Consider the following 14,660-nt stretch of genomic DNA (forward strand, 5'->3'; position numbering starts at 1 on the left):
TACATTAATCTGTCTGAAGTAACATTCATAATAAAGAATCCGAATAACTAAATGATAGGAGCTCTTCCTATTTTGAAGAAATTCTAAGAATATTCTAAAGCTTTTACCAAAAGCATGCTTTAGCACACTAGGGAGTCTTTTCTTTTATTAATATCTTTGTAGAAAATGATAATATGGGAGACAGACTATATGAACTAACATGCATTATTCATATTTTAATATAATATGTACTTTGAGTGATTTATTATATGAGTATTATAACTGGCATAACATTTATCTTTTATTTTCAATAGGCCAATCTCTGAATATTTTCTGAAAATAATGTTTAATATATGCAAGTAGTAATATAATAAATTTGCATCTTTCTCACAATTTTAGTGAAAACAGGAAACAAACAGGGAACATAAAATTATATATGTTGGCTCCTGTGCATTTTTAATTCATATACATTTGATTACACTACTGGTAACAACTCTAATTAATATTAACAATATCAAAGAAGTATACTATAAAGAGCAGAAATGCTTTGATATACACATTTGTCTTATATGAAAAATAATGGGAATGCTTCCATATAAAGATATCCAGTATTAGGGGATAATTAACTTCATATTATTTGTTCATTCATCTAGCAAAATATGTGACTATTCAATCAATAAATAATTAACATCAAATGAGACCCATAATTTTTCACATACATAAACGTAATTGAAAAGTAGTTACTATTTACACCCCTTCATCTCTCAGAATATAAAGAATATATGACTAAATATGCCCTCAAATAAACCCACTTCTAGAACTTAATAAAATGATTTTGAGAACACTAGAAATAATGATAACAATCCAATAAGTATTTCGTAACACAGGTTGAATAAATTGGCAGGATTTAAAATATGATTTCTAAGGCCCATAAAATATGAGTCTTGATATCAGTTCTGAAACATTCATGTTATTAGCATGCAAATCACCAGTAAATGTGTGAATTAATTCTGACATATACTATGAAATTATCAGATATGATTGATCTGGACTAAACTAAAATTCTTTATTTTTTTCAGTCCAGCTGAGTTTCCATGTAATTCAATATTTTCTGTCAGTTCTTGTTACCTTGCTAAAATAATGACACTTTTGTGTCTTTCATGAACTACAGACTACTTTAAACACATGCTGAAAAGCCACTCAGGGACTATAGCCACACAATTGAGTTTGAAGTGTGCTAGTCAGGCTGGTCCTTCACACTGCCCTTGTTCTGAACAGCATAAGAGGATTTGGAGGCTTTAATGCTATTATGTGAAGTGGAAAGTAATAAGGTATCATGGTCACTTAAATATTTTTAAATAATAACAATGAAAGAAATGTGTTGCTAAACCACTCCTTATTGAGGATGTTTTTTCTTAACTACTTCTTAACTACTTTTCTTAACTACTTTTCTTAACTACTTCATGGTAGGCCTAATTCTAATTTTTTGTATTCCTATAGTTTATGTGGTATTCAGATTATAGGACCTTCACCAAGAGACTTCAAATTTAAAAGGTTTGTAAAGGCTGAAATATTTTTATACCTCATTAAGAAGCAAAACTAGACATGATCTGACATAGATGTTATAATTTTTATTCCACTTGATATAAATAATAACTTGATTTATTCTAGAATAACACATAATAATGATTGCTGGTAGGTACTATAAAATATACCGTCTGTGCAGTCTAATAGCCTTATAGAGTTGCTATTCCATACATATTTGGTCCTACGTCTAAGATAAACTTACAAAATTATTTTACTTTTACACTTATATCTCTTTCTTTCCAATATTGTACCCTTTGACATACAGTCATTTCAATCTCAGTACCAGCTATGCTTCTGAATATTGTTTATCTTATATGGGTGTGCAAATATGTGCGTATACATGCACATTCAACGTGTGTGTATTAGCTTTTACTGTTTAATTCCACAAAAGTCAGGGCCTTGGCAGTGACAGTAACTATCACCATTGAAGTTCATTGGTTGCTCAGCAATCTTTGGTCTTACTTGCACTGGGAAAGCAAGGTAGGCAGGTTAGCACAGATCACATTAGCAGTGGATGGGGAAACTCAGTTCACACAACTCTTGAAAGAACAAGGTATGGAGAACATGCTCTTTTTATGTTGATGTAAAAGTTCAAAAGAGCAAAGATTTACTACTGGGCTGAGAGAAGAGGGAGTAGGGAGGAGAAGATTGAAGAAAATGTGAGATCAAATGACTGTATCTAATGGATTTTTAAAGTATAGGTTTTCTATTTTGTTCCTTCCCATCTATCATTAGAAGTATAATAATGACGCGAATGGCCACTTGTGATGGGAATATGAGCAATGAAAACTGAAACATAAAAATATACAGAAGAATAAACTAACATATTTCATAACCCCCATATTTGGAATAAAGCGATTTCAGTCATATAAAATTACTCACAGTGTGAGGATTGAATGGGTGACTCCCATCTTTGCACACTTCTAATGTAGTCTTATAAATCCTTACAAACGCGAGTTATTTCTTGATCATGTTTGGATAGTCAACATTGCATGTTATATTGAAATTTGATGCAAAAATACAATTATTACATACATAAGAAGATTTTTTTAATATTCTTTTAGTAAATACCCTCTCTATGTGCTGTATTTCAGTGTATTATTTAATAGATAGGAACTACTCAATAATTTTTTGGCAAGTTTCAGGAATTCTACTTTTTTAATTTGGAAAGGCCTAGTAGAATGTACTTTCATTTTATTCAAAAACTACAGGTAACAAAATCATTTCTTATGTTGAATGTTAAGGTGAGTTCTGAATGATGACACAGTTGTTTATTTCAATTTTGAAAATCAAAAATTTTACCTGTAATACCTATTTTACCTATTAATAACTATAATTCTTCAAATGTATTAACTAAAATAGAGTAGACTCAGGGGAAACCCCAGATGGTGCAAGTCCATAGAAAGGCTAAAACAAAGTCCAACAAAATAAAGAGATTTTAAGTTTTAATTAAAAATGTCCTATGAAGAGGTTTGGGAAACATGAAAGATAGGGTCAGGGAGGGAAAACAAATGAAGAGAGTTTTAAATTTTACTTTTGGTGTGTTTTTCTTTCTGTTGCAGTTGTTAATTTTTAATTTCTGCACCTTTTGTCTTATATGTAATTTTATCTGAGTTGTCATGGGGAAGGGGAAACACAGAAGTGGTGGAACAAGGAAGAACTAATTCAGCAGTGACACTCACTAGACACTATGTTGCAAATGAACTGTACAACCTTGGGGCAAGGGGAGAGGGGTTGAGAGGGGAAAATCCTAGGAGAAAAACAGGGAAGAGGTGACACTGTTCAAAATGAAATGTACCCCTTAACTGACTTGTGTAACTGTAACACCTCTGTACATCACCTTTACAATAAAAAAGTTAAAGATGTATTACACTCATAAACTGCTTTCTTAAATGGCTAGTCCTTTGTACAACTTAAGACAATAAAAATATATATTTAATAAAATTGTACTCCCATTCACAGAACTACCAGTTGAGGTACTTGGTAAAGTGTCAGTGCTCAGTTTCTCACCTAAACATTTAAGAAGATATTCTTTTTTTTTTAATTTTTATTATCAGACTGATACACAGAGCGGTTACAGTTTCATATGTTAGGCACTGGATACATTTCTTGTACTCTTTGTTACCTCCTCCCTCATTCCCCCCTCCTCCTCCCCCTCAACAGTATTGCAACAGTATTGCAAGTATTGCTTTGTAATCGTTTGTCCTTTTTACCCTGTGTCTCTTGATTTTGGTATTCCCTTTCAGTTTCCTAGTTCTAATACCTGTATACACGGTTTCCAATGTACTCAGATAAGATACAGATACAGTGCATGTACAACCACAGAAAGGGGATACAAGACGATCATCATCAATAGAAGCTACGGTTTCTCATTGCATGTTGAAAGTAATTACATCAGTGATATAACAGTCGCTTCCATAACATAGAGTTCATTTCACTTATCATCATCTTATGTGATCATAAGGGTATAGCTATTGGGCTCTTGTGATCCTCTGCTGTGACTAAACTAAACCTGTGCTAATTATTCCCTATGAGGGAGACCACAGAGTCCATGTTTCTTTGGGTCTGGCTCACTTCACTTAGTATAATTTTTTCCAAGTACTTCTATTTCCTTACAAATGAGGCAATGCCATTCTTTCTGATAGAGGCATAAAATTCCATTGTGTATATGTACTACATTTTCCTGATCCATTCGTCTACTGAGGAGCATCTGGGTTGGTTCCAGATTTTAGCTATGACAAATTGTGCTGCAATAAACATTGTTTTGCTGGTGGCTTTAGTGTGTTCTTGTTTGTGATCTTTTGGGTAGATGCCCAAAAGTGGGGCTGCTGGGTCATAGGGGAGTTCTATGCTTAGCCTTCTGAGGAATCTCCATACTGCTTTCCAGAGTTGCTGAACTAGTTTACATTGCCACCAACAATGGAGTAGGGTTCCCTTTTGGCCACATCCCCTCCAACATTTGTCATTGTTAGTTTTCTTGATATAGGACATTCTTATTGGGGTGAGATGGAATCTCAACTGTTGTTTTGATTCGCATTTCTTTTATGGCCAGTGACGTAGAGCACTTTTTCATATGTCTCTTGGCCATTCTCATTTCCTCATCTGAGAAGTCTCTTTGGAAGTCTTTAGTCCACTTTTTTTTTTGGCCAGTCCTGGGCCTTGGACTCAGGGCCTGAGCACTGTCCCTGGCTTCTTCCCGCTCAAGGCTAGCACTCTGCCACTTGAGCCACAGCGCCGCTTCTGGCCGTTTTCTGTATATGTGGTGCTGGGGAATCGAACCTAGGGCCTCGTGTATCCGAGGCAGGCACTCTTGCCACTAGGCTATATCCCCAGCCCTTTAGTCCACTTTTTGAGGGGGCTATTGGTTCTTTGCGGTTTTGATTTGGACAAATGTAATTTTTTTAGTTCTGCATATATTTTAGATATGAGGCCTTTGTCCGTTGTATGGCCGGTAAAGATCTTTTCCCAATCTGTGGGCTTTCTGTGTATCTTGTGAGCTATGTCCTTTGCCCTGCAGTTAAGAAGATATTCTAATGGTGAAATCTGGGAGTCTTCGTTTTTAGGAGCATTTCTGGTAACTCTTCATCATGTCACTATCAGAGGGCACCTGAAACTCTACCATGTGAAGGCATTTTTTACTTATTGCTATACATTTGCAGGTGACATAAGTTTGTCATTGATGCTTCAAAGTAAAACAAACACATGCTAATTGTATCAACAAAATAATCCAAAATGATATCTATGAATCAAAATTTTCTTTTTTCCAGGTATACTTATAATTGCAATAGAAACAAACCAAATATTACTAATGAAGTATTGAGATCTACCATCATAATTCATTAGTCTATATGGTAGGTAGTCTATATGGTAGGTTAAATTAAAAACACAATTCAAAGCCAAGCTAGTCTCAGAGACAAGAGTTCTACAGACTCAGTCTTATTCATTTGTTGAGTGTGGTGGTGTGCATCTGTTTTCCTTGCTATAGGGAGGCATAATGGCTGGAGTCAGGGCTGCTGGTCACAGAAAAACTGGGCAAGCAGACAAGAAGAATCACAGTCTAGATCCAACACAAATAATCAATGCAGAAAAGAGCTAGTGGAATGAGTCAACTAATAGAGTGCCTGCCAACAAGTAAGTAGCCCTGACTTCAAATACTAGTTAAATGAGCATAAAAATATTAAGAATTATAATAGGAAATAATATGCTCTTCTCATCTACAGATTCTATGATTTCAGTATTTCTTTCCACTATTTATTTCTTCTCATGGTATTCATTCCACTGTTTTTCTATTTCCTCTTCAATTTCGGGAGTCATTGTTTTCCATTATTCATCTGAGAATTCATCCATGACACAGTTATTAGAATATTTGGTGTGGGTTTTAATTTTCTTAAAGAAATAGATGAGTCATTTTGTTTTTCCATATTTATTATCAAATTTAACATTTAAATTTACACATCTTGGGCTATCTTTGGTAATATTTTTATCAACTTCAGTACTGTAAGAAATTGAAATGGCTCTGTAGTCAAGCTGTGGCCAAATGCTCAGAGCACCAGCCTTGATCTCTTGCTCTGCTCACATCAAGGGTAAATTGCTGAAGTCTGGTAGAAGGTCAGATGTCTGCATCTAGGCTATTTCCTTTATGAATTCTTTGTATACCTGGAGCCATTTCTGGCTATAAGAATTTTATAGAATGTAGTCCCAGCAGGGTCTAACTTTCTCCAAGTTCCCTAGAGTTTGTGTCTGCACGGGCAGCAACACATTGAAATTAGTGGTACCCACAAAATATGTCAGAAAATACAAGAATAGTCAGAGCACTGAGTTCTGCATTGTTAGGGGATAATTGAGTGCCTGTAGCACTTTGTCTACTGGTATAAAAATATTGATGTTGGTATTCACATGATATTTACATCTGAAATCAAGGGGAGTAGTTCGAAAGTTTTTGCAAACAAGCTCATTTATAGTATACAGTCACAATGAGAGCAGTAGATATCACAAATCCACAAAGCGAAAATTGTAACAAATGTATTTACAGTAACAAAAATTGAATAAGTGAAAATAACTTCAAAGAATCATAGGACCAATTTGATTGTGCAGTCAGCAATATTTTCAGGAATAATGACTTAAATCATAAAGCTGCTGACTCCATGTCAGCAGGGTATTCCTGAAATGGTGGATGAGTCTCTTTGTCTTGATCCTGTCCTAGTTTCAAAGAAGTAAAGGATCTCAAATCATTGACATGTGCTGCAATCATAAACATTTTGTTTCTCAAACCCAGTAACAGGAAAAGCCTGCTCTGGCTCAGCTGTTTTGTTCTGTGCTAATTAAAAACTAATATCTGATTTCATGGGAAATCAAGAAAACACGGGTGACATGAAATGCCAAAATGGAAAACAGCAATAAAGAGTGGTTTTTAAGCTTCATTGTCTTAGCTCTAACTTTTTAAAATTCAGATAAATAACAAGAGCTGTGACTAATAAAAAAGAGCTACGGTTTCAAATGCTGTGATTAGCTTAGATTTAAATGAAAATATGATGTCAACATTAAAGCTTCACCAGAGAAAGTATTACTTAGATATTCGCAATACATTTTTAAATATTTTCTTTAACATTTGTTCAAATATGTCTTTCTCTGGTTTGCTATTGTCTACAAGCTGGATCAGGGCCAATATTCATAGAATCAATGAATACATTCCCACATGCTTTTCAAAGGGCTACAATACTTGACCAGAATGGAAGATAAATGCAAAAAAATATTTAAATTCTATTTGAAAAGGTACAAGGCATAATCATGAATATTGTTAAAAGCCCATTTTAAATTTCCACCTCCACAGCTGCCTTTCTGTGTTCTACACAAAATGATTTAGCAGATACACACATTTGCCATCTGATATTTCACAGCTGAAGACACATATCTTCTGATAAAAAATAAACAAATCATGCAGTGCAGTTCTTCTTGGTAACAGATGATATGAAAATGAAAATATCTTTGCATCATTAATTAAACTGACCTTCATTGATTTCATATATATTCTGTATTCCTCTCCATTTTATCAAAATGGAAAAAAATCACTTCTAAAACTTTGAAAATATGCACAACATGGGGAGTAGAGGATATGAATACAGATTTCATTGACCCCCAAAGAAGTACTATGACAGAGTCAAATATTAATCAGAAATACTTGAGGTTGTCTTTATTTTGGAGATCTTAGCACTTGGAATGGAAAATATTCTGTTTCCCCTCCTAGGATTTTACAAAGGTAAATTATCAAGTATAGTTCACTTTCCCAAGTTATATCCAGAGGTCTGCATGTGAAGACTCTACAGTAAAAACTCAATTTCTAAAACCTTAGTAGATATGTAATGGGGCAAGCGATTTGGCATGGTAGGACACAGATGACTCCATTGCAGGCAGTCTTAAGAATCATATGAGAGAAGTTGATTTGTTTCAGAGAAGCATTCTTTCATCACTTAAGAATGGCAAAGTCATACAACTTGTATGTCTCTTTTGTTATTTATTTGTCATTCTTGCCACACTATTTCTGTGTTTTCCAATTTGTTCCAAGTCTCTTCAATATACTTAAATATACTTGAGGCAATGCAATGCTATGCTATTAGATATTTCTTCTCCATTAGTCAATAGAGTTCTTGAAATACAGTAGATGCTGAGTGTTAATCTGAAGGGCTGGCTTCTAGTTGAGTGACAAATCCCATTTACAAATGCTATTGGTAGAGGACAAGCTGACTTAACAAGGTTTTGTTTAAATGAATTTTAAAGTTCTTTGTTCTTGACAATAGAACACATTCCTACTTGCTGGAACTGAAATATAATTAATTGAAAGGATATTAGATAACAGAGAATTAATATGAAGCATATAAACGGGACTGAGGCAATGCTCTTTGGAAAAGATATGAAGAAGTCAAAAGTAGGAAAACATGTTGTATCAAGTCCACTGTTTGAATTAATTCCACTATCCTCTCCTTGTCATCACAATGAACTCCTGCTTTACATTGCTACTGCCTCACATGGATGTCACCTCTGCTTGGAAATTGTTACTGTTAAACCCAGTGGTCCCCAGCATCAGAAACCTCTACCACCCTTGCCCTACAAATAAGATTGATGCATCTATTATATTTCCATGCCACAAACTTCAAGTCTCATATAGGTTCAGGTGATTGATTATGCTCATGTCCTGGCTGTAAGGTAGGCTGGCAATTTGTAATTTCTTTTATGTTGAAAAACATAGAAATATATACCAAAATAGGAAAGGTAACCAAAAATATTGAGCAGATGAACAAATCTACTATATTGGAGTGTTCTTTTGCACCTTTTCTGTTCAAGATAATCGGGCAGGTTTAGGGTGTGTGTGTGTAAAGAATCTACTTTTCATTCCCAAAGCGTAATAATTGCCATGGTTTTCATAGCCTTAGTGGAGTTGAGTATGGAGAACACCTGCATTACAGAAACCACACGTTTGAATAATCAGAAGACAAAATAATTCCTTTGAAATTTCTGAGCAGTTTTAGGAAATAAATTTGACTGGCAGATTGGTATATCAAGGTAAAGTTCTTTCTCGTCTCCTGATAGTATTCATAAAATGGTGAAAATAAAAACTTGGCAAGACTGACAATAAAATTTTATTACTAGAATGAACTTATTGGTATGGAAATGAAAGTCAGGTGAAAGTTATTTAAAATGAAGAAAAGTGGAATACTGAGATCTTAACAAGGACATGGAAATGCCTAGAACCTAACACACAGAGCATGCAAAACATTCTCACAGTGATTCTGAATAAAATTCCAAATGCAGCAACTGCTGTGACACACAGTTTCTTGTATTATACTTCAGTTCATGCATAAATTGGTACTATACATAGGATTGATATGAAATATATTTATAAATATCCATACCAGTTTTTGTGAAGTCATCCAGGAACAAAATTTATAATCTGTTTCTGAAACAAACATTTTTTAGCTTTTAATTATATATACGTATACATATATATAATTTTAACTATATAAAGTACAAAGCTCAGAAGTTTGGGATAAGTTTACATATGAGTATAATGATTACTATATCCATCTAAAAAATTTTGCATCTTACCCATGTAAAACACTGACTTCTAAACCTGACTGCCCTACTAATCTTTCCCTAGCTTCAGCCAACAGTAATTTTACTTTCTAATTTAGGTATTTAATCTAAGAGGAACTCCTCAACTCTTGTGCTTTACAAGTTGGCTTTTTGCACTTGCAATAATATTTTAAATGTTGATCCACACTGTAGCATGGTGTTCTGTGTTGAATTCTTTTTCTATTTATTATTTGCAGCATGGGACATATAGAGTACATGGTTCTAGATAAGGAATATACCTTGATTGTCTATTTTGTCTTCTGATAGGAGGACTGGCACAAATCAGTTATTCTGAAACAGTGTCTGAGTGGATGACTGTTTTCATACAGTAATATAAAATAATTATGTTCTGGCTTGTGTATCAGAATGCGTGTGCAAATTGTTTTATAGTTAGTGAAGAAAGGAACAAATCACTTAAGTTTACAAATCTAAGATGGATATATCTGTTGATCTCTCCTATCACATCACTTACACTCATGAGTTACATGTACCATACTCACAACAACATTTTTAACCATTAGAAATCATAATTAAACTTACTAATACTCAGTTTGGTGTTCTGAAATAAAATCTTGGGTCACATTATGGACCTGTATATATAAACTACCCTATAATGGCGTAAAAACAAACTAATATTTAGATAAGCTAAAATCATATTGTGCCTTTGGAAAAGGATACTTGCTTTGAAGTAAAAAAAAAAAATGGTTCCAAGTCTGATTTTTGCACTACTTTGTGAAATTTAGTAAGTTTTCATGATTTGTTTGGCACCAATGTGAAGGAAATTAGCAATGTAGTTGGAGTTACTGACTTGGATTTTTGACATTATTTTTTTAAATAGCAATTTACGCTGTTTAAATTGATTTATATATGTGTTATGATAATTTTCCTTCCTGGTTTTAGTAAAGCATTGAGTTCTGTAGGATTTCAAGGAGTTTCATTCAAATGGAGTTAAAATTGAAATTGTGCTATAGCTAATAATAATAGGAAATTGAAAGAAGCATATGTACATTTGGTTTCTACAAGAGGAACATTGTAAAACAATAGAATCCTGAAGGGTTTGTTAAAGAGAGAAATAGGTCAATTCATTGATTTTGCTATTGAATTTTGAGAGATAGTAGCTGAGAGCAACGGCCACATTCTGTTTGATACGCTCTAGTTCCCAAAATAATTCCCACTTTTCCACTTCTACTGAGATTTAGTCAGACTGTTTTTCATTAAAACTATGGCATATTTTGATTTCCCCCTAAAGTTTTCCTGGAGAGAATGTCTCTGAGACCAGTCATTTGTGTTGCTCTCCCCCTTGAGAAGCACCTCTATTAATTGGAACAAAAACTGTTTGAATAGAAAATGTCATTAAATCTCTCAGGATATTCAAGCCTCTGCCGCTATGAGAAAACATAAAGCAAGTTATCACTACATTATCTCAATGTCCCAAGGAAAAAAGAGGTAATTTAAATTGTGTCTTTATGTTACAAGTAGCCTGGAAATTTTTGAACAAATTCATCAATGATGTGTTTATATGTCTAATCTGTGATAGAAATTTAACCTAATTCTAAGGTTACAAAGATAAGTAAAACATGGCCACTCTCTTTGTTTAATAGAAGATCCTTGGAGAACAAAATACAATATCAAATCAGAGATGAACAAGATGAGTACAGATGAAAGACAACAAGGCAATGTCTTGTTGGTATACCAGAGGGAAAGAATTTGCCTTACAGCATTAGGATGTGCAGGTTCATGATTGATATGCAACTAATGAGTTCAAGATTAATTTTCTTAATATAACAAGCATTGTGTTATAGCTGTCAAGATCACAGAACAAGTCACAACTAGTTCTGTTGATATGTCCATGGACAGTTATGCTGATTGTGACTGGGCTCTCATATAAGGGTCCTAAGAATGAGACATAAACTAGTCAAATCCCAGCCCTTTGAGATTATTTATTTTTCAGAATATTAGCCCAGAAATATTCCCATGGCATGCACAGAGGACAAAAAGGACATGAGAAACCAGTGTGAGAACTTACATTATAGCATGACCCTGACATTCTATTACTGTAAACAAGATCTGCTCAGAGATGTGGGAAAGACATTGGGCTCTATCTCTTGATAGGAAGAGACATATGGATTTGGTAAAGGAGCACAGATAGAAGAAAGGAATTATGATTACCATGGCAAACAATCCACTATAGAAGACAATAGAATACATATGCCATCTGTATTGAACTGTGGCTGTAAATTAGAAGATAAAGGCTACTTGAGTGTGGGAATGCTAAATATGGCCTCCTTTACCATGTATGGCTTTGTACTGTGCTTATTTATTTTCTTCATGTAATCACAATGGTTTTATCTTCTACTTGCATCAATTTTACAAAGATCTAAATCAACATTGTAATTTCTACAAGATCCTAATTTATTTTCTTATCACATACTTATAACAAAATTTGACAGTTTCAGTTTGACGAATGAATAAGACTGATTCTTACATTTTGATCTATAATGATAAGGGAATCTACTGTATACAAAGTTCCCAATATATTATAATTTATAAAGACAAATAGATTTTAGCTAACATACATGATTTTTTTTGTATCAGGACGGTTTGAGTAGTAAAGTTTTCAAGCTTATAGTTGATGATAATTTATATCCACAAAACAGATAAGAAAATGTCAGAATTAAGTGAATAATGCGATGGCCACAAGTTAAAAATTAGGTAAATAAAAAGCAGTAGAGATTAATGACTGCTTCAGTTACATCGATGAGTTTCATCAAAATTAGTTTTTAAATGAATGAACTAATTTCAAGGCAAAACAAAAAGTAGTAGAATCTTTGGAATCAAATATTTCAGTACATAATACATTCTGCAATGGATCCAAATGTCAGTGTGTGTTACAAATCTGATGTGACCAAAAATTAGTAAATAAACTTACCTAGAATTCCTTAATGAAACTAGCATAAATTGTTCAAGCAAATTCATTTTGGAGCAAAGAAATTTATTAGAAACTGGAAATTGATTATGAATTATTTAAGTGAAGTCTATTTCAGTGGGAGCAGAACATTGGGATGTAAGACTATTTGTATTTATTCATATGAGATACTGAGGCATCAGTAACAAAACTATCATAAAAACACATGGTCAGGTCAAAGTATATGACAAGCTCTTCAATATATATGATAGTTTTCTTTAGCAGTACTTGGGTTTGAGCTCACAATCTTTTATTTTCTAGGAAGTGTAATTCCACTCAAGGGATACTCACGTCTATTTTGTTTTAGATTACTTTTCAGGAATAAGCTTATGATTTTCGCCAGGTTCAGTCTCACGTTGTTATCCTTCTACCTATTGCTCCTGTGTAGTTCAGATTATATGTGTACACTGTCTTGTTGGATGAGATAGTATTCTTAATTACATTTTTTGCTGGGCTAGCCTAAACAACAAGTTTCCTTATGTTCTTTGATCTCAATCTCGTGTGTGTGTGTGTGTGTGTGTGTGTGTGTGTTACCCTGGGGCTTGAATTTGTAGCCTAGGTGCTCTCTCTGAGCTTTTTTGTGTGTGTGTACACTAGGCTAGTGTAATACCAATGAGCCACAGCTCCACTTCCAGCATTTCAGTAGTTAATTGGAGATCAAAGTCTCACAGACTTTCTTGCCAAGGCTAGCTTCAAGCCATAGCCCTCAGATTTCAGCCTCCTGAGTAGCTTGGGTTATAGGAGTGAGCCACCAGCACCTGGTCTACCATCTCCATCTCTTCAGTAGCCAGGATTATAGGTGTGAACTACTACTCAGACACTTAACTTTTTCTTGAATATGAATTACGTTACAGCTCACAATTACTTCTGGGAATCTTATTTTAATTAATCTAATTTTAATTTAATCTTAATTTAGTTGGAGAGCATGATACATTTCACTCCTAATGCTCTGAAAATAATTTAGCAAAAGATAGAACCTAGAAGTATTGAAGATGTTGACATTTGTGTAACATGTATAGCAGCAGTATGTGTGATATTTAGAAATAAATTCCTAGAATTGCAGTACTGAAAGGTAGACAATTAATTTTGTTTTGCTAAAATGGCAAAATACTAGGAAAAAAATGACTCTTCCAAACTTTTTTTTTTCAAGATTGCTTTAGCTCTTCTACTTTCTTTCTGGTTATTTGGTTGGTATATCTTGGAATAGAGCTATTACACCACAGAGCTTGGTGGTCTGAGAGACTCTCATGTCCTTCTTTGTACAAAATTATAGTTCTAGACTGAGATGAGATGAGATTCATGATGAAATCAGTGCAGATTCTTGATTATCCCTAACTCGTGTAGAATTTCAATCACTTTGCAATTTAGTAAAAGGAAGCAAGTTGCCAAATGCTACAGATTCCATTTTTCCTGAATCCTAGTTTTTGATAAATGTTTTTCCACTTGATTTGTGCCTTTAGAATGATTTTCTGTCTTCAAATATTTATGATTTTTCACTTGCTAGTGTTTGTTTAAATGAATTTAAATAAATTTGAATCTAATAAGATTCTATCATCCTTCCATAAATGTCAACATACTTTTGTTTTTTGAGAGGTTTTCCTCTCAAAATTCTTGAAATTGTACCAAACTGAATTCCGTCTACCTGGTGGCCCAAGCTACCTCTTTCCTGAGGCTTTCCACATCAGAATTTGACAATTCACTCTCGTAATTTTTTTAAAAAATATGTTTTTAGTTTCTTTGAGTAGTTGTACAAAGGAGCTGCCAGCGCAGTCTATGAATACAATGCCTCTGCTTTTATCCCTTTTACATTTATCGGTTACCCGGCAAAGTAGATTGACAGCCAAGTGGTTGATAAACAAGACTAAACAAGACTGTTCATCTTCATTTATCTCTTGGTGAAGTATTTCTCAGTGAGCATTTCACAATGGACTCCTAATATTTCATACTCACTCTGTGTTAGACAAATTCAATTGAAATTACTTTAACCTAATATGGTTTGTAG

Source organism: Perognathus longimembris, chromosome 5, assembly GCF_023159225.1.
Source record: "Perognathus longimembris pacificus isolate PPM17 chromosome 5, ASM2315922v1, whole genome shotgun sequence".
NCBI classification, from domain to species: Eukaryota; Metazoa; Chordata; class Mammalia; order Rodentia; family Heteromyidae; genus Perognathus; species Perognathus longimembris.